Source organism: Oncorhynchus masou, chromosome 24 (assembly GCF_036934945.1).
Source record: "Oncorhynchus masou masou isolate Uvic2021 chromosome 24, UVic_Omas_1.1, whole genome shotgun sequence".
Classification (NCBI taxonomy): domain Eukaryota; kingdom Metazoa; phylum Chordata; class Actinopteri; order Salmoniformes; family Salmonidae; genus Oncorhynchus; species Oncorhynchus masou.
This window is the reverse complement of record NC_088235.1, coordinates 115,296,406-115,316,031: the sequence shown is the minus strand read 5'-3', so window position 1 is coordinate 115,316,031 and position 19,626 is coordinate 115,296,406.

Genomic DNA, 19,626 nt, shown 5'->3' with positions numbered 1-19,626 from the left:
AGTGGTTAAGAGGTAGGGTCAGTAACTGGGTGGTAGTCTAGTGGTTAAGAGGTAGGGTAAGTAACTGGGTGGTAGCCTAGTGGTTAAGAGGTAGGGTCAGTAACTGGGTGGTAGTCTAGAGGTTAAGTGGTAGGGTCAGTAACTGGGGGGTAGTCTAGTGGTTAAGAGGTAGGGTCAGTAACTGGGTGGTAGTCTAGTGGTTAAGAGGTAGGATCAGTAACTGGGTGGTTAAGAGGTAGGGTCAGTAACTGGGTGGTAGTCTAGTGGTTAAGAGGTAGGGTCAGTAACTGGGTGGTTAAGAGGTAGGGTAAGTAACTGGGTGGTAGCCTAGTGGTTAAGAGGTAGGGTCAGTAACTGGGTGGTAGCCTAGTGGTTAAGAGGTAGGGTCAGTAACTGGGTGGTAGTCTAGAGGTTAAGAGGTAGGGTCAGTAACTGGGTGGGTAAGAGGTAGGGTCAGTAAATGGGTGGTAGCCTAGTGGTTAAAAGGTAGGGTCAGTAACCGGGTGGTAGCCTAGTGGTTAAGAGGTAGGGTCAGTACCTGGGTGGTAGTCTAGTGGTCAAGACGTAGGGTCAGTAACTGGGTGGTAGTCTAGTGGTCAAGAGGTAGGGTCAGTAACTGGGTGGTTAAGAAGTAGGGTCAGTAACTGGGTGGTAGCCTAGTGGTTAAGAGGTAGGGTCAGTAACTGGGTGGTGGCCGAAAGGTTAAGAGGTAGGGTAAGTAACTGGGTGGTTAAGAGGTAGGGTCAGTAACTGGGTGGTAGTCTAATGGTTAAGAGGAAGGGTCAGTAACTGGGTGGTTAAGAGGTAGGGTCAGTAATTGGGTGGTAGCCTAGTGGTTAAGAGGTAGGGTCAGTAACTGGGTGGTAGCCTAATGGTTAAGATGTAGTGTCAGTAACTGGGTGGTAGCCTAGTGGTTAAGAGGTAGGGTCAGTAACTGGGTGGTAGTCTAGTGGTTAAGAGGTAGGGTCAGTAACTGGGTGGTAGCCTAGTGGTTAAGAGGTAGGGTCAGTAACTGGGTGGTAGCCTAGTGGTTAAGAGGTAGGGTCAGTAACTGGGTGGTTAAGAGGTAGGGTCAGTAACTGGGTGGTAGTTTAGTGGTTAAGAGGTAGGGTCAGTAACTGGGTAGTTAAGAGGTAGGGTAAGTAACTGGGTGGTAGCCTAGTGGTTAAGAGGTAGGGTCAGTAACTGGATGGTAGTCCAGAGGTTAAGAGGTAGGGTCAGTAACTGAGTGGTTAAGAGGTAGGATCAGTAAATGGCTGGTAGCCTAGTGGTTAAGAGGTAGTGTCAGTAACTGGGTGGTAGCCGAGTGGTTAAGAGGTAGGGTCAGTAACTGGGTGGTGGCCTAGAGGTTAAGAGGTAGGGTTAGTAACTGGGTGGTTAAGAGGTAGGGTCAGTAACTGGGTGGTAGCCTAGAGGTTAAGAGGTAGGGTCAGTAACTGGGTGGTTAAGAGGTAGGGTCAGTAACTGGGTGGTAGCCTAGTGGTTAAGAGGTAGGGTCAGTAACTGGGTGGTAGCCTAGTGGTTAAGAGGTAGGGTCAGTAACTGGGTGGTTAAGAGGTAGGGTCAGTAACTTGGTGGTAGCCTAGAGGTTAAGAGGTAAGGTCAGTAACTGGGTGGTAACCTAGAGGTTAAGAGGTAGGGTCAGTAACTGGGTGGTAGCCTAGTGGTTAAGAGGTAGGGTCAGTAACTGGGTGGTAGCCTGGTGGTTAAGAGGTAGGGTCAGTAACTGGGTGGTAGCCTAGTGGTTAAGAGGTAGGGTCAGTAACTGGGTGGTAGTCTAGTGGTTAAGAGGTAGGGTCAGAAACTGGGTGGTAGCCTAGTGGTTAAGAGGTAGGGTCAGTAACTGGGTGGTAGTCTAGAGGTTAAGTGGTAGGGTCAGTAACTGGGTGGTAATCTAGTGGTTAAGAGGTAGGATCAGAAACTGCGTGGTTAAGAGGTAGGGTCAGTAACTGGGTGGTAGCCTAGTGGTTAAGAGGTAGGGTCAGTAACTGGGTGGTAGCCTAGAGGTTAAGAGGTAGGGTCAGTAACTGGGCGGTAGTCTAGAGGTTAAGAGGTAGGGTCAGTAACTGGGTGGTTAAGAGGTAGGGTCAGTAACTGGGTGGTAGCCTAGTGGTTAAGAGGTAGGGTCAGTTACTGGGTGGTAGCCTAGTGGTTAAGAGGTAGGGTCAGTAACTGGGTGGTAGCCTAGTGGTTAAGAGGTAGGGTCAGTAACTGGGTGGTAGTCTAGTGGTTAAGAGGTAGGATCAGAAACTGCGTGGTTAAGAGGTAGGGTCAGTAACTGGGTGGTAGCCTAGAGGTTAAGAGGTAGGGTCAGTAACTGGGCGGTTAAGAGGTAGGGTCAGCAACTGGGTGGTTAAGAGGTAGGGTCAGTAACTGGGTGGTAGTCTAGTGGTTAAGAGGTAGGGTCAGTAACTGGGTGGTGGCCTAGAGGTTAAGAGGTAGGGTAAGTAACTGGGTGGTTAAGAGGTAGGGTCAGTAACTGGGTGGTAGCCTAGAGGTTAAGAGGTAGGGTCAGTAACTGGGTGGTCGTCTAGTGGTTAAGAGGTAGGGTCAGTAACTGGGTGGTTAAGAGGTAGGGTCAGTAACTGGGTGGTAGCCTAGTGGTTAAGAGGTAGGGTCAGTAACTGGGTGGTAGCCTAGTGGTTAAGAGGTAGGGTCAGTAACTGGGTGGTAGTCTAGAGGTTAAGAGGTAGGGTCAGTAACTGGGTGGTAGTCTAGAGGTTAAGAGGTAGGGTCAGTAACTGGGTGGTTAAGAGGTAGGGTCAGTAACTGGGTGGTAGCCTAGTGGTTAAGAGGTATGGTCAGTTACTGGGTGGTAGCCTAGTGGTTAAGAGGTAGGGTCAGTAACTGGGTGGTAGTCTAGTGGTTAAGTGGTAGGGTCAATAACTGGGTGGTAGTCTAGAGGTTAAGAGGTAGGGTCAGTAACTGGGTGGTAGCCTAGTGGTTAAGAGGTAGGGTCAGTAAATGGGTGGTAGTCTAGTGGTTAAGAGGTAGGGTCAGTAACTGGGTGGTAGCCTAGTGGTTAAGAGGTAGTGTCAGTAACTGGGTGGTAGCCTAGTGGTTAAGAGGTTGGGTCAGTACCTGGGTGGTAGTCTAGTGGTCAAAAGGTAGGGTCAGTACCTGGGTGGTAGTCTAGTGGTCAAGAGGTAGGGTCAGTAACTGGGTGGTAGTCTAGTGGTCAAGAGGTAGGGTCAGTAACTGGGTGGTTAAGAAGTAGGGTCAGTAACTGGGTGGTAGCCTAGTGGTTAAGAGGTAGGGTCAGTAACTGGGTGGTGGCCTAGAGGTTAAGAGGTAGGGTCAGTAACTGGGTGGTAGTCTAGTGGTTAAGAGGTAGGGTCAGTAAATGGGTGGTTAAGAGGTAGGGTCAGTAACGGGGTGGTAGTCTAGTGGTTAAGAGGTAGGGTCAGTAACTGGGTGGTTAAGAGGTAGGGTCAGTAACTGGGTGGTAGCCTAGTGGTTAAGAGGTAGGGTCAGTAACTGGGTGGTGGCCTAGAGGTTAAGAGGTAGGGTCAGTAACTGGGTGGTAGTCTAGTGGTTAAGAGGTAGGGTCAGTAAATGGGTGGTTAAGAGGTAGGGTCAGTAACTGGGTGGTAGCCTAGAAGTTAAGAGGTATGGTCAGTTACTGGGTGGTAGCCTAGTGGTTAAGAGGTAGGGTCAGTAACTGGGTGGTAGTCTAGTGGTTAAGTGGTAGGGTCAGTAACTGGGTGGTAGTCTAGAGGTTAAGAGGTAGGGTCAGTAACTGGGTGGTAGCCTAGTGGTTAAGAGGTTGGGTCAGTACCTGGGTGGTAGTCTAGTGGTCAAGAGGTAGGGTCAGTACCTGGGTGGTAGTCTAGTGGTCAAGAGGTAGGGTCAGTAACTGGGTGGTAGTCTAGTGGTCAAGAGGTAGGGTCAGTAACTGGGTGGTTAAGAAGTAGGGTCAGTAACTGGGTGGTAGCCTAGTGGTTAAGAGGTAGGGTCAGTAACTGGGTGGTGGCCTAGAGGTTAAGAGGTAGGGTCAGTAACTGGGTGGTAGTCTAGTGGTTAAGAGGTAGGGTCAGTAACTGGGTGGTTAAGAAGTAGGGTCAGTAACTGGGTGGTAGCCTAGTGGTTAAGAGGTAGGGTCAGTAACTGGGTGGTGGCCTAGAGGTTAAGAGGTAGGGTCAGTAACTGGGGGGTAGTCTAGTGGTTAAGAGGTAGGGTCAGTAACTGGGTGGTAGTCTAGTGGTTAAGAGGTAGGGTCAGTAACTGGGTGGTTAAGAGGTAGGGTCAGTAACTGGGTGGTAGTCTAGAGGTTAAGAGGTAGGGTCAGTAACTAGGTGGTAGTCTAGAGGTTAAGAGGTAGGGTCAGTAACTGGGTGGTAGCCTAGTGGTTAAGAGGTAGGGTCAGTAACTGGGTGGTAGTCTAGTGGTTAAGAGGTAGGGTCAGTAACTGGGTGGTTAAGAGGTAGGGTCAGTAACTGGGTGGTAGCCTAATGGTTAAGAGGTAGGGTCAGTAACTGGGTGGTAGCCTAATGGTTAAGAGGTAGGGTCAGTAACTGGGTGGTAGCCTAGAGGTTAAGAGGTAGGGTCAGTAACTGGGCGGTTAAGAGGTAGGGTCAGCAACTGGGTGGTTAAGAGATAGGGTCAGTAACTGGGTGGTAGTCTAGTGGTTAAGAGGTAGGGTCAGTAACTGGGTGGTGGCCTAGAGGTTAAGAGGTAGGGTAAGTAACTGGGTGGTTAAGAGGTAGGGTCAGTAACTGGGTGGTAGCCTAGAGGTTAAGAGGTAGGGTCAGTAACTGGGTGGTCGTCTAGAGGTTAAGGGGTAGGGTCAGTAACTGGGTGGTAGTCTAGAGGTTAAGAGGTAGGGTCAGTAACTGGGTGGTTAAGAGGTAGGGTCAGTAACTGGGTGGTAGCCTAGTGGTTAAGAGGTAGGGTCAGTAACTGGGTGGTAGCCTAGTGGTTAAGAGGTAGGGTCAGTAACTGGGTGGTAGTCTAGAGGTTAAGAGGTAGGGTCAGTAACTGGGTGGTTAAGAGGTAGGGTCAGTAACTGAGTGGTAGCCTAGTGGTTAAGAGGTAGGGTCAGTTACTGGGTGGTAGCCTAGTGGTTAAGAGGTAGGGTCAGTAACTGGGTGGTAGCCTAGTGGTTAAGAGGTAGGGTCAGTAACTGGGTGGTAGTCTAGAGGTTAAGAGGTAGGGTCAGTAACTGGGTGGTAGTCTAGAGGTTAAGAGGTAGGGTCAGTAACTGGGTGGTTAAGAGGTAGGGTCAGTAACTGGGTGGTAGCCTAGTGCTTAAGAGGTAGTGTCAGTAACTGGGTGGTAGCCTAGTGGTTAAGAGGTAGTGTCAGTAACTGGGTGGTAGCCTAGTGGTTAAGAGGTAGGGTCAGTAAATGGGTGGTAGCCTAGTGGTTAAGAGGTAGGGTCAGTAACTGGGTGGTGGCCTAGAGGTTAAGAGGTAGGGTCAGTAACTGGGTGGTTAAGAGGTAGGGTCAGTAACTGGGTGGTAGCCTAGAGGTTAAGAGGTAGGGTCAGTAACTGGGTGGTAGTCTAGTGGTTAAGAGGTAGGGTCAGTAACTGGGTGGTTAAGAGGTAGGGTCAGTAACTGGGTGGTAGCCTAGTGGTTAAGAGTTAGGGTCAGTAACTGGGTGGTAGCCTAGTGGTTAAGAGGTAGGGTCAGTAACTGGGTGGTTAAGAGGTAGGGTCAGTAACTGGGTGGTAGCCTAGTGGTTAAGAGGTAGGGTCAGTAACTGGGTGGTAGCCTAGTGGTTAAGAGGTAGGGTCAGTAACTGGGTGGTAGTCTAGTGGTTAAGAGGTAGGGTCAGTAACTGGGTGGTAGCCTAGTGGTTAAGAGGTAGGGTCAGTATCTGGGTGGTAGTCTAGAGGTTAAGAGGTAGGGTCAGTAACTGGGTGGTCGTCTAGAGGTTAAGAGGTAGGGTCAGTAACTAGGTGGTAGTCTAGAGGTTAAGAGGTAGGGTCAGTAACTGGGTGGTTAAGAGGTAGGGTCAGTAACTGGGTGGTGGTCTAGTGGTTAAGAGGTAGGGTCAGTAACTGGGTGGTAGTCTAGAGGTTAAGAGGTAGGGTCAGTAACTGGGTGGTAGTCTAGAGGTTAAGAGGTAGGGTCAGTAACTGGGTGGTTAAGAGGTAGGGTCAGTAACTGGGTGGTGGTCTAGTGGTTAAAAGGTAGGGTCAGTAACTGGGTGGTAGTCTAGAGGTTAAGAGGTAGGGTCAGTAACTGGGTGGTAGTCTAGAGGTTAAGAGGTAGGGTCAGTAACTAGGTGGTAGTCTAGAGGTTAAGAGGTAGGGTCAGTAACTGGTTGGTTAAGAGGTAGGGTCAGTAACTGGGTGGTTGTCTAGTGGTTAAGAGGTAGGGTCAGTAACTGGGTGGTGGCCTAGAGGTTAAGAGGTAGGGTAAGTAACTGGGTGGTTAAGAGGTAGGGTCAGTAACTGGGTGGTAGCCTAGAGGTTAAGAGGTAGGGTCAGTAACTGGGTGGTCGTCTAGAGGTTAAGGGGTAGGGTCAGTAACTGGGTGGTAGTCTAGAGGTTAAGAGGTAGGGTCAGTAACTGGGTGGTTAAGAGGTAGGGTCAGTAACTGGGTGGTAGCCTAGTGGTTAAGAGGTAGGGTCAGTAACTGGGTGGTAGCCTAGTGGTTAAGAGGTAGGGTCAGTAACTGGGTGGTAGTCTAGAGGTTAAGAGGTAGGGTCAGTAACTGGGTGGTTAAGAGGTAGGGTCAGTAACTGGGTGGTAGCCTAGTGGTTAAGAGGTAGGGTCAGTTACTGGGTGGTAGCCTAGTGGTTAAGAGGTAGGGTCAGTAACTTGGTGGTAGCCTAGTGGTTAAGAGGTAGGGTCAGTAACTGGGTGGTAGTCTAGAGGTTAAGAGGTAGGGTCAGTAACTGGGTGGTAGTCTAGAGGTTAAGAGGTAGGGTCAGTAACTGGGTGGTAGCCTAGTGGTTAAGAGGTAGGGTCAGTAACTGGGTGGTAGCCTAGAGGTTAAGAGGTAGGGTCAGTAACTGGGCGGTAGTCTAGAGGTTAAGAGGTAGGGTCAGTAACTGGGTGGTTAAGAGGTAGGGTCAGTAACTGGGTGGTAGCCTAGTGGTTAAGAGGTAGGGTCAGTTACTGGGTGGTAGCCTAGTGGTTAAGAGGTAGGGTCAGTAACTGGGTGGTAGCCTAGTGGTTAAGAGGTAGGGTCAGTAACTGGGTGGTAGTCTAGTGGTTAAGAGGTAGGATCAGAAACTGCGTGGTTAAGAGGTAGGGTCAGTAACTGGGTGGTAGCCTAGAGGTTAAGAGGTAGGGTCAGTAACTGGGCGGTTAAGAGGTAGGGTCAGCAACTGGGTGGTTAAGAGGTAGGGTCAGTAACTGGGTGGTAGTCTAGTGGTTAAGAGGTAGGGTCAGTTACTGGGTGGTGGCCTAGAGGTTAAGAGGTAGGGTAAGTAACTGGGTGGTTAAGAGGTAGGGTCAGTAACTGGGTGGTAGCCTAGAGGTTAAGAGGTAGGGTCAGTAACTGGGTGGTCATCTAGTGGTTAAGAGGTAGGGTCAGTAACTGGGTGGTTAAGAGGTAGGGTCAGTAACTGGGTGGTAGCCTAGTGGTTAAGAGGTAGGGTCAGTAACTGGGTGGTAGCCTAGTGGTTAAGAGGTAGGGTCAGTAACTGGGTGGTAGTCTAGAGGTTAAGAGGTAGGGTCAGTAACTGGGTGGTAGTCTAGAGGTTAAGAGGTAGGGTCAGTAACTGGGTGGTTAAGAGGTAGGGTCAGTAACTGGGTGGTAGCCTAGTGGTTAAGAGGTAGGGTCAGTAACTGGGTGGTAGCCTAGTGGTTAAGAGGTAGGGTCAGTAACTGGGTGGTAGTCTAGAGGTTAAGAGGTAGGGTCAGTAACTGGGTGGTTAAGAGGTAGGGTCAGTAACTGGGTGGTAGCCTAGTGGTTAAGAGGTATGGTCAGTTACTGGGTGGTAGCCTAGTGGTTAAGAGGTAGGGTCAGTAACTGGGTGGTAGTCTAGTGGTTAAGTGGTAGGGTCAGTAACTGGGTGGTAGTCTAGAGGTTAAGAGGTAGGGTCAGTAACTGGGTGGTAGCCTAGTGGTTAAGAGGTAGGGTCAGTAAATGGGTGGTAGTCTAGTGGTTAAGAGGTAGGGTCAGTAACTGGGTGGTAGCCTAGTGGTTAAGAGGTAGTGTCAGTAACTGGGTGGTAGCCTAGTGGTTAAGAGGTTGGGTCAGTACCTGGGTGGTAGTCTAGTGGTCAAAAGGTAGGGTCAGTACCTGGGTGGTAGTCTAGTGGTCAAGAGGTAGGGTCAGTAACTGGGTGGTAGTCTAGTGGTCAAGAGGTAGGGTCAGTAACTGGGTGGTTAAGAAGTAGGGTCAGTAACTGGGTGGTAGCCTAGTGGTTAAGAGGTAGGGTCAGTAACTGGGTGGTGGCCTAGAGGTTAAGAGGTAGGGTCAGTAACTGGGTGGTAGTCTAGTGGTTAAGAGGTAGGGTCAGTAAATGGGTGGTTAAGAGGTAGGGTCAGTAACGGGGTGGTAGTCTAGTGGTTAAGAGGTAGGGTCAGTAACTGGGTGGTTAAGAGGTAGGGTCAGTAACTGGGTGGTAGCCTAGTGGTTAAGAGGTAGTGTCAGTAACTGGGTGGTAGCCTAGTGGTTAAGAGGTTGGGTCAGTACCTGGGTGGTAGTCTAGTGGTCAAAAGGTAGGGTCAGTACTCGGGTGGTAGTCTAGTGGTCAAGAGGTAGGGTCAGTAACTGGGTGGTAGTCTAGTGGTCAAGAGGTAGGGTCAGTAACTGGGTGGTTAAGAAGTAGGGTCAGTAACTGGGTGGTAGCCTAGTGGTTAAGAGGTAGGGTCAGTAACTGGGTGGTGGCCTAGAGGTTAAGAGGTAGGGTCAGTAACTGGGTGGTAGTCTAGTGGTTAAGAGGTAGGGTCAGTAAATGGGTGGTTAAGAGGTAGGGTCAGTAACTGGGTGGTAGCCTAGTGCTTAAGAGGTAGGGTCAGTAACTGGGTGGTAGTCTAGAGGTTAAGAGGTAGGGTCAGTAACTGGGTGGTTAAGAGGTAGGGTCAGTAACTGGGTGGTAGCCTAGTGGTTAAGAGGTATGGTCAGTTACTGGGTGGTAGCCTAGTGGTTAAGAGGTAGGGTCAGTAACTGGGTGGTAGTCTAGTGGTTAAGTGGTAGGGTCAGTAACTGGGTGGTAGTCTAGAGGTTAAGAGGTAGGGTCAGTAACTGGGTGGTAGCCTAGTGGTTAAGAGGTAGGGTCAGTAAATGGGTGGTAGTCTAGTGGTTAAGAGGTAGAGTCAGTAACTGGGTGGTAGCCTAGTGGTTAAGAGGTAGTGTCAGTAACTGGGTGGTAGCCTAGTGGTTAAGAGGTTGGGTCAGTACCTGGGTGGTAGTCTAGTGGTCAAGAGGTAGGGTCAGTACCTGGGTGGTAGTCTAGTGGTCAAGAGGTAGGGTCAGTAACTGGGTGGTAGTCTAGTGGTCAAGAGGTAGGGTCAGTAACTGGGTGGTTAAGAAGTAGGGTCAGTAACTGGGTGGTAGCCTAGTGGTTAAGAGGTAGGGTCAGTAACTGGGTGGTGGCCTAGAGGTTAAGAGGTAGGGTCAGTAACTGGGTGGTAGTCTAGTGGTTAAGAGGTAGGGTCAGTAACTGGGTGGTTAAGAAGTAGGGTCAGTAACTGGGTGGTAGCCTAGTGGTTAAGAGGTAGGGTCAGTAACTGGGTGGTGGCCTAGAGGTTAAGAGGTAGGGTCAGTAACTGGGGGGTAGTCTAGTGGTTAAGCGGTAGGGTCAGTAACTGGGTGGTAGTCTAGTGGTTAAGAGGTAGGGTCAGTAACTGGGTGGTTAAGAGGTAGGGTCAGTAACTGGGTGGTAGTCTAGAGGTTAAGAGGTAGGGTCAGTAACTAGGTGGTAGTCTAGAGGTTAAGAGGTAGGGTCAGTAACTGGGTGGTAGCCTAGTGGTTAAGAGGTAGGGTCAGTAACTGGGTGGTAGTCTAGTGGTTAAGAGGTAGGGTCAGTAACTGGGTGGTTAAGAGGTAGGGTCAGTAACTGGGTGGTAGCCTAATGGTTAAGAGGTAGGGTCAGTAACTGGGTGGTAGCCTAATGGTTAAGAGGTAGGGTCAGTAACTGGGTGGTAGCCTAGAGGTTAAGAGGTAGGGTCAGTAACTGGGCGGTTAAGAGGTAGGGTCAGCAACTGGGTGGTTAAGAGATAGGGTCAGTAACTGGGTGGTAGTCTAGTGGTTAAGAGGTAGGGTCAGTAAATGGGTGGTTAAGAGGTAGGGTCAGTAACTGGGTGGTAGCCTAGTGCTTAAGAGGTAGGGTCAGTAACTGGGTGGTAGTCTAGAGGTTAAGAGGTAGGGTCAGTAACTGGGTGGTTAAGAGGTAGGGTCAGTAACTGGGTGGTAGCCTAGTGGTTAAGAGGTATGGTCAGTTACTGGGTGGTAGCCTAGTGGTTAAGAGGTAGGGTCAGTAACTGGGTGGTAGTCTAGTGGTTAAGTGGTAGGGTCAGTAACTGGGTGGTAGTCTAGAGGTTAAGAGGTAGGGTCAGTAACTGGGTGGTAGCCTAGTGGTTAAGAGGTAGGGTCAGTAAATGGGTGGTAGTCTAGTGGTTAAGAGGTAGAGTCAGTAACTGGGTGGTAGCCTAGTGGTTAAGAGGTAGTGTCAGTAACTGGGTGGTAGCCTAGTGGTTAAGAGGTTGGGTCAGTACCTGGGTGGTAGTCTAGTGGTCAAGAGGTAGGGTCAGTACCTGGGTGGTAGTCTAGTGGTCAAGAGGTAGGGTCAGTAACTGGGTGGTAGTCTAGTGGTCAAGAGGTAGGGTCAGTAACTGGGTGGTTAAGAAGTAGGGTCAGTAACTGGGTGGTAGCCTAGTGGTTAAGAGGTAGGGTCAGTAACTGGGTGGTGGCCTAGAGGTTAAGAGGTAGGGTCAGTAACTGGGTGGTAGTCTAGTGGTTAAGAGGTAGGGTCAGTAACTGGGTGGTTAAGAAGTAGGGTCAGTAACTGGGTGGTAGCCTAGTGGTTAAGAGGTAGGGTCAGTAACTGGGTGGTGGCCTAGAGGTTAAGAGGTAGGGTCAGTAACTGGGGGGTAGTCTAGTGGTTAAGAGGTAGGGTCAGTAACTGGGTGGTAGTCTAGTGGTTAAGAGGTAGGGTCAGTAACTGGGTGGTTAAGAGGTAGGGTCAGTAACTGGGTGGTAGTCTAGAGGTTAAGAGGTAGGGTCAGTAACTAGGTGGTAGTCTAGAGGTTAAGAGGTAGGGTCAGTAACTGGGTGGTAGCCTAGTGGTTAAGAGGTAGGGTCAGTAACTGGGTGGTAGTCTAGTGGTTAAGAGGTAGGGTCAGTAACTGGGTGGTTAAGAGGTAGGGTCAGTAACTGGGTGGTAGCCTAATGGTTAAGAGGTAGGGTCAGTAACTGGGTGGTAGCCTAATGGTTAAGAGGTAGGGTCAGTAACTGGGTGGTAGCCTAGAGGTTAAGAGGTAGGGTCAGTAACTGGGCGGTTAAGAGGTAGGGTCAGCAACTGGGTGGTTAAGAGATAGGGTCAGTAACTGGGTGGTAGTCTAGTGGTTAAGAGGTAGGGTCAGTAACTGGGTGGTGGCCTAGAGGTTAAGAGGTAGGGTAAGTAACTGGGTGGTTAAGAGGTAGGGTCAGTAACTGGGTGGTAGCATAGAGGTTAAGAGGTAGGGTCAGTAACTGGGTGGTCGTCTAGAGGTTAAGGGGTAGGGTCAGTAACTGGGTGGTAGTCTAGAGGTTAAGAGGTAGGGTCAGTAACTGGGTGGTAGCCTAGTGGTTAAGAGGTAGGGTCAGTAACTGGGTGGTAGCCTAGTGGTTAAGAGGTAGGGTCAGTAACTGGGTGGTAGTCTAGAGGTTAAGAGGTAGGGTCAGTAACTGGGTGGTTAAGAGGTAGGGTCAGTAACTGGGTGGTAGCCTAGTGGTTAAGAGGTAGGGTCAGTTACTGGGTGGTAGCCTAGTGGTTAAGAGGTAGGGTCAGTAACTGGGTGGTAGCCTAGTGGTTAAGAGGTAGGGTCAGTAACTGGGTGGTAGTCTAGAGGTTAAGAGGTAGGGTCAGTAACTGGGTGGTAGTCTAGAGGTTAAGAGGTAGGGTCAGTAACTGGGTGGTTAAGAGGTAGTGTCAGTAACTGGGTGGTAGCCTAGTGGTTAAGAGGTAGGGTCAGTAAATGGGTGGTAGCCTAGTGGTTAAGAGGTAGGGTCAGTAACTGGGTGGTGGCCTAGAGGTTAAGAGGTAGGGTCAGTAACTGGGTGGTTAAGAGGTAGGGTCAGTAACTGGGTGGTAGCCTAGAGGTTAAGAGGTAGGGTCAGTAACTGGGTGGTAGTCTAGTGGTTAAGAGGTAGGGTCAGTAACTGGGTGGTTAAGAGGTAGGGTCAGTAACTGGGTGGTAGCCTAGTGGTTAAGAGTTAGGGTCAGTAACTGGGTGGTAGCCTAGTGGTTAAGAGGTAGGGTCAGTAACTGGGTGGTTAAGAGGTAGGGTCAGTAACTGGGTGGTAGCCTAGTGGTTAAGAGGTAGGGTCAGTAACTGGGTGGTAGCCTAGTGGTTAAGAGGTAGGGTCAGTAACTGGGTGGTAGTCTAGTGGTTAAGAGGTAGGGTCAGTAACTGGGTGGTAGCCTAGTGGTTAAGAGGTAGGGTCAGTATCTGAGTGGTAGTCTAGAGGTTAAGTGGTAGGGTCAGTAACTGGGGGGTAGTCTAGTGGTTAAGAGGTAGGGTCAGTAACTGGGTGGTCGTCTAGAGGTTAAGAGGTAGGGTCAGTAACTAGGTGGTAGTCTAGAGGTTAAGAGGTAGGGTCAGTAACTGGGTGGTTAAGAGGTAGGGTCAGTAACTGGGTGGTGGTCTAGTGGTTAAGAGGTAGGGTCAGTAACTGGGTGGTAGTCTAGATGTTAAGAGGTAGGGTCAGTAACTGGGTGGTAGTCTAGAGGTTAAGAGGTAGGGTCAGTAACTGGGTGGTTAAGAGGTAGGGTCAGTAACTGGGTGGTGGTCTAGTGGTTAAAAGGTAGGGTCAGTAACTGGGTGGTAGTCTAGAGGTTAAGAGGTAGGGTCAGTAACTGGGTGGTAGTCTAGAGGTTAAGAGGTAGGGTCAGTAACTAGGTGGTAGTCTAGAGGTTAAGAGGTAGGGTCAGTAACTGGTTGGTTAAGAGGTAGGGTCAGTAACTGGGTGGTTGTCTAGTGGTTAAGAGGTAGGGTCAGTAACTGGGTGGTGGCCTAGAGGTTAAGAGGTAGGGTAAGTAACTGGGTGGTTAAGAGGTAGGGTCAGTAACTGGGTGGTAGCCTAGAGGTTAAGAGGTAGGGTCAGTAACTGGGTGGTCGTCTAGAGGTTAAGGGGTAGGGTCAGTAACTGGGTGGTAGTCTAGAGGTTAAGAGGTAGGGTCAGTAACTGGGTGGTTAAGAGGTAGGGTCAGTAACTGGGTGGTAGCCTAGTGGTTAAGAGGTAGGGTCAGTAACTGGGTGGTAGCCTAGTGGTTAAGAGGTAGGGTCAGTAACTGGGTGGTAGTCTAGAGGTTAAGAGGTAGGGTCAGTAACTGGGTGGTTAAGAGGTAGGGTCAGTAACTGGGTGGTAGCCTAGTGGTTAAGAGGTAGGGTCAGTTACTGGGTGGTAGCCTAGTGGTTAAGAGGTAGGGTCAGTAACTGGGTGGTAGCCTAGTGGTTAAGAGGTAGGGTCAGTAACTGGGTGGTAGTCTAGAGGTTAAGAGGTAGGGTCAGTAACTGGGTGGTAGTCTAGAGGTTAAGAGGTAGGGTCAGTAACTGGGTGGTTAAGAGGTAGGGTCAGTAACTGGGTGGTAGCCTAGTGCTTAAGAGGTAGTGTCAGTAACTGGGTGGTAGCCTAGTGGTTAAGAGGTAGTGTCAGTAACTGGGTGGTAGCCTAGTGGTTAAGAGGTAGGGTCAGTAAATGGGTGGTAGCCTAGTGGTTAAGAGGTAGGGTCAGTAACTGGGTGGTGGCCTAGAGGTTAAGAGGTAGGGTCAGTAACTGGGTGGTTAAGAGGTAGGGTCAGTAACTGGGTGGTAGCCTAGAGGTTAAGAGGTAGGGTCAGTAACTGGGTGGTAGTCTAGTGGTTAAGAGGTAGGGTCAGTAACTGGGTGGTAGCCTAGTGGTTAAGAGGTAGGGTCAGTAACTGGGTGGTAGCCTAGTGGTTAAGAGGTAGGGTCAGTAACTGGGTGGTTAAGAGGTAGGGTCAGTAACTGGGTGGTAGCCTAGTGGTTAAGAGGTAGGGTCAGTAACTGGGTGGTAGCCTAGTGGTTAAGAGGTAGGGTCAGTAACTGGGTGGTAGCCTAGTGGTTAAGAGGTAGGGTCAGTAACTGGGTGGTAGCCTAGTGGTTAAGAGGTAGGGTCAGTAACTGGGTGGTAGCCTAGTGGTTAAGAGGTAGGGTCAGTAACTGGGTGGTAGTCTAGTGGTTAAGAGGTAGTGTCAGTAAATGGGTGGTAGTCTAGTGGTTAAGAGGTAGGGTCAGTAAATGGGTGGTGGTCTAGTGGTTAAAAGGTAGGGTCAGTAACTGGGTGGTAGTCTAGAGGTTAAGAGGTAGGGTCAGTAACTGGGTGGTAGTCTAGAGGTTAAGAGGTAGGGTCAGTAACTAGGTGGTAGTCTAGAGGTTAAGAGGTAGGGTCAGTAACTGGTTGGTTAAGAGGTAGGGTCAGTAACTGGGTGGTTGTCTAGTGGTTAAGAGGTAGGGTCAGTAACTGGGTGGTAGTCTCGAGGTTAAGAGGTAGGGTCAGTAACTGGGTGGTAGTCTAGAGGTTAAGAGGTAGGGTCAGTACCTGGGTGGTAGTCTAGTGGTTAAGAGGTAGGGTCAGCAACTGGGTGGTAGTCTAGAGGTTAAGTGGTAGGGTCAGTAACTGGATTGGTAGTCTAGTGGTTAAGAGGTAGGGTCAGTAACTGGGTGGTTAAGAGGTAGGGTCAGTAACTGGGTGGTTGTCTAGTGGTTAAGAGGTAGGGTCAGTAACTGGGTGGTAGTCTCGAGGTTAAGAGGTAGGGTCAGTAACTGGGTGGTAGTCTAGAGGTTAAGAGGTAGGGTCAGTACCTGGGTGGTAGTCTAGTGGTTAAGAGGTAGGGTCAGCAACTGGGTGGTAGTCTAGAGGTTAAGTGGTAGGGTCAGTAACTGGATTGGTAGTCTAGTGGTTAAGAGGTAGGGTCAGTAACTGGGTGGTTAAGAGGTAGGGTCAGTAACTGGGTGGTAGCCTAGTGGTTAAGAGGTAGGGTCAGTAACTGGGTGGTTAAGAGGTAGGGTCAGTAACTGGGTGGTTGTCTAGTGGTTAAGAGGTAGGGTCAGTAACTGGGTGGTAGTCTCGAGGTTAAGAGGTAGGGTCAGTAACTGGGTGGTAGTCTAGAGGTTAAGAGGTAGGGTCAGTACCTGGGTGGTAGTCTAGTGGTTAAGAGGTAGGGTCAGCAACTGGGTGGTAGTCTAGAGGTTAAGTGGTAGGGTCAGTAACTGGATTGGTAGTCTAGTGGTTAAGAGGTAGGGTCAGTAACTGGGTGGTTAAGAGGTAGGGTCAGTAACTGGGTGGTAGCCTAGTGGTTAAGAGGTAGGGTCAGTAACTGGGTGGTAGTCTAGAGGTTAAGAGGTAGGGTCAGTAACTGGGTGGTTAAGAGGTAGGGTCAGTAACTGGGTGGTAGCCTAGTGGTTAAGAGGTATGGTCAGTTACTGGGTGGTAGCCTAGTGGTTAAGAGGTAGGGTCAGTAACTGGGTGGTAGTCTAGTGGTTAAGTGGTAGGGTCAGTAACTGGGTGGTAGTCTAGAGGTTAAGAGGTAGGGTCAGTAACTGGGTGGTAGCCTAGTGGTTAAGAGGTAGGGTCAGTAAATGGGTGGTAGTCTAGTGGTTAAGAGGTAGGGTCAGTAACTGGGTGGTAGTCTAGTGGTTAAGAGGTAGGGTCAGTAACTGGGTGGTTAAGAGGTAGGGTCAGTAACTGGGTGGTAGCCTAGTGGTTAAGAGGTAGTGTCAGTAAATGGGTGGTAGTCTAGTGGTTAAGAGGTAGGGTCAGTAAATGGGTGGTAGTCTAGTGGTTAAGAGGTAGGGTCAGTAACTGGGTGGTTAAGAGGTAGGGTCAGTAACTGGGTGGTAGCCTAGTGGTTAAGAGGTAGTGTCAGTAACTGGGTGGTAGCCTAGTGGTTAAGAGGTTGGGTCAGTACCTGGGTGGTAGTCTAGTGGTCAAGAGGTAGGGTCAGTAACTGGGTGGTAGTCTAGTGGTCAAGAGGTAGGGTCAGTAACTGGGTGGTTAAGAAGTAGGGTCAGTAACTGGGTGGTAGCCTAGTGGTTAAGAGGTAGGGTCAGTAACTGGGTGGTGGCCTAGAGGTTAAGAGGTAGGGTCAGTAACTGGGTGGTAGTCTAGTGGTTAAGAGGTAGGGTCAGTAAATGGGTGGTTAAGAGGTAGGGTCAGTAACTGGGTGGTAGTCTAGTGGTTAAGAGGTAGGGTCAGTAACTGGGTGGTTAAGAGGTAGGGTCAGTAACTGGGTGGTAGCCTAGTGGTTAAGAGGTAGTGTCAGTAACTGGGTGGTAGCCTAGTGGTCAAAAGGTAGGGTCAGTACCTGGGTGGTAGTCTAGTGGTCAAGAGGTAGGGTCAGTAACTGGGTGGTAGTCTAGTGGTCAAGAGGTAGGGTCAGTAACTGGGTGGTTAAGAAGTAGGGTCAGTAACTGGGTGGTAGCCTAGTGGTTAAGAGGTAGGGTCAGTAACTGGGTGGTGGCCTAGAGGTTAAGAGGTAGGGTCAGTAACTGGGTGGTAGTCTAGTGGTTAAGAGGTAGGGTCAGTAAATGGGTGGTTAAGAGGTAGGGTCAGTAACTGGGTGGTAGCCTAGTGGTTAAGAGGTAGGGTCAGTAACTGGGTGGTAGCCTAGTGCTTAAGAGGTAGGGTCAGTAACTGGGTGGTAGTCTAGAGGTTAAGAGGTAGGGTCAGTAACTGGGTGGTTAAGAGGTAGGGTCAGTAACTGGGTGGTAGCCTAGTGGTTAAGAGGTAGGGTCAGTAACTGGGTGGTAGTCTAGTGGTTAAGTGGTAGGGTCAGTAACTGGGTGGTAGTCTAGAGGTTAAGAGGTAGGGTCAGTAACTGGGTGGTAGCCTAGTGGTTAAGAGGTAGGGTCAGTAAATGGGTGGTAGTCTAGTGGTTAAGAGGTAGGGTCAGTAACTGGGTGGTAGCCTAGTGGTTAAGAGGTAGTGTCAGTAACTGGGTGGTAGCCTAGTTGTTAAGAGGTTGGGTCAGTACCTGGGTGGTAGTCTAGTGGTCAAGAGGTAGGGTCAGTACCTGGGTGGTAGTCTAGTGGTCAAGAGGTAGGGTCAGTAACTGGGTGGTAGTCTAGTGGTCAAGAGGTAGGGTCAGTAACTGGGTGGTTAAGAAGTAGGGTCAGTAACTGGGTGGTAGCCTAGTGGTTAAGAGGTAGGGTCAGTAACTGGGTGGTGGCCTAGAGGTTAAGAGGTAGGGTCAGTAACTGGGTGGTAGTCTAGTGGTTAAGAGGTAGGGTCAGTAACTGGGTGGTTAAGAAGTAGGGTCAGTAACTGGGTGGTAGCCTAGTGGTTAAGAGGTAGGGTCAGTAACTGGGTGGTGGCCTAGAGGTTAAGAGGTAGGGTCAGTAACTGGGGGGTAGTCTAGTGGTTAAGAGGTAGGGTCAGTAACTGGGTGGTAGTCTAGTGGTTAAGAGGTAGGGTCAGTAACTGGGTGGTTAAGAGGTAGGGTCAGTAACTGGGTGGTAGTCTAGAGGTTAAGAGGTAGGGTCAGTAACTAGGTGGTAGTCTAGAGGTTAAGAGGTAGGGTCAGTAACTGGGTGGTAGCCTAGTGGTTAAGAGGTAGGGTCAGTAACTGGGTGGTAGTCTAGTGGTTAAGAGGTAGGGTCAGTAACTGGGTGGTTAAGAGGTAGGGTCAGTAACTGGGTGGTAGCCTAATGGTTAAGAGGTAGGGTCAGTAACTGGGTGGTAGCCTAATGGTTAAGAGGTAGGGTCAGTAACTGGGTGGTAGCCTAGAGGTTAAGAGGTAGGGTCAGTAACTGGGCGGTTAAGAGGTAGGGTCAGCAACTGGGTGGTTAAGAGATAGGGTCAGTAACTGGGTGGTAGTCTAGTGGTTAAGAGGTAGGGTCAGTAACTGGGTGGTGGCCTAGAGGTTAAGAGGTAGGGTAAGTAACTGGGTGGTTAAGAGGTAGGGTCAGTAACTGGGTGGTAGCCTAGAGGTTAAGAGGTAGGGTCAGTAACTGGGTGGTCGTCTAGAGGTTAAGGGGTAGGGTCAGTAACTGGGTGGTAGTCTAGAGGTTAAGAGGTAGGGTCAGTAACTGGGTGGTTAAGAGGTAGGGTCAGTAACTGGGTGGTAGCCTAGTGGTTAAGAGGTAGGGTCAGTAACTGGGTGGTAGCCTAGTGGTTAAGAGGTAGGGTCAGTAACTGGGTGGTAGTCTAGAGGTTAAGAGGTAGGGTCAGTAACTGGGTGGTTAAGAGGTAGGGTCAGTAACTGGGTGGTAGCCTAGTGGTTAAGAGGTAGGGTCAGTTACTGGGTGGTAGCCTAGTGGTTAAGAGGTAGGGTCAGTAACTGGGTGGTAGCCTAGTGGTTAAGAGGTAGGGTCAGTAACTGGGTGGTAGTCTAGAGGTTAAGAGGTAGGGTCAGTAACTGGGTGGTAGTCTAGAGGTTAAGAGGTAGGGTCAGTAACTGGGTGGTTAAGAGGTAGGGTCAGTAACTGGGTGGTAGCCTAGTGCTTAAGAGGTAGTGTCAGTAACTGGGTGGTAGCCTAGTGGTTAAGAGGTAGTGTCAGTAACTGGGTGGTAGCCTAGTGGTTAAGAGGTAGGGTCAGTAAATGGGTGGTAGCCTAGTGGTTAAGAGGTAGGGTCAGTAACTGGGTGGTGGCCTAGAGGTTAAGAGGTAGGGTCAGTAACTGGGTGGTTAAGAGGTAGGGTCAGTAACTGGGTGGTAGCCTAGAGGTTAAGAGGTAGGGTCAGTAACTGGGTGGTAGTCTAGTGGTTAAGAGGTAGGGTCAGTAACTGGGTGGTTAAGAGGTAGGGTCAGTAACTGGTTGGTAGCCTAGTGGTTAAGAGGTAGGGTCAGTAACTGGGTGGTAGCCTAGTGGTTAAGAGGTAGGGTCAGTAACTGGGTGGTTAAGAGGTAGGGTCAGTAACTGGGTGGTAGCCTAGTGGTTAAGAGGTAGGGTCAGTAACTGGGTGGTAGCCTAGTGGTTAAGAGGTAGGGTCAGTAACTGGGTGGTAGTCTAGTGGTTAAGAGGTAGGGTCAGTAACTGGGTGGTAGCCTAGTGGTTAAGAGGTAGGGTCAGTAACTGGGTGGTTAAGAGGTAGGGTCAGTAACTGGGTGGTAGCCTAGTGGTTAAGAGGTAGGGTCAGTAACTGGGTGGTTAAGAGGTAGGGTCAGTATCTGGGTGGTAGTCTAGAGGTTAAGTGGTAGGGTCAGTAACTGGGGGGTAGTCTAGTGGTTAAGAGGTAGGGTCAGTAACTGGGTGGTTGTCTAGAGGTTAAGAGGTAGGGTCAGTAACTAGGTGGTTAAGAGGTAGGGTCAGTAACTGGGTGGTGGTCTAGTGGTTAAGAGGTAGGGTCAGTAACTGGGTGGTAGTCTAGAGGTTAAGAGGTAGGGTCAGTAACTGGGTGGTAGTCTAGAGGTTAAGAGGTAGGGTCAGTAACTGGGTGGTAGTCTAGTGGTTAAGAGGTAGGGTCAGTAACTGGGTGGTTAAGAGGTAGGGTCAGTAACTGGGTGGTAGCCTAGTGGTTAAGAGGTAGGGTCAGTAACTGGGTGGTAGCCTAGTGGT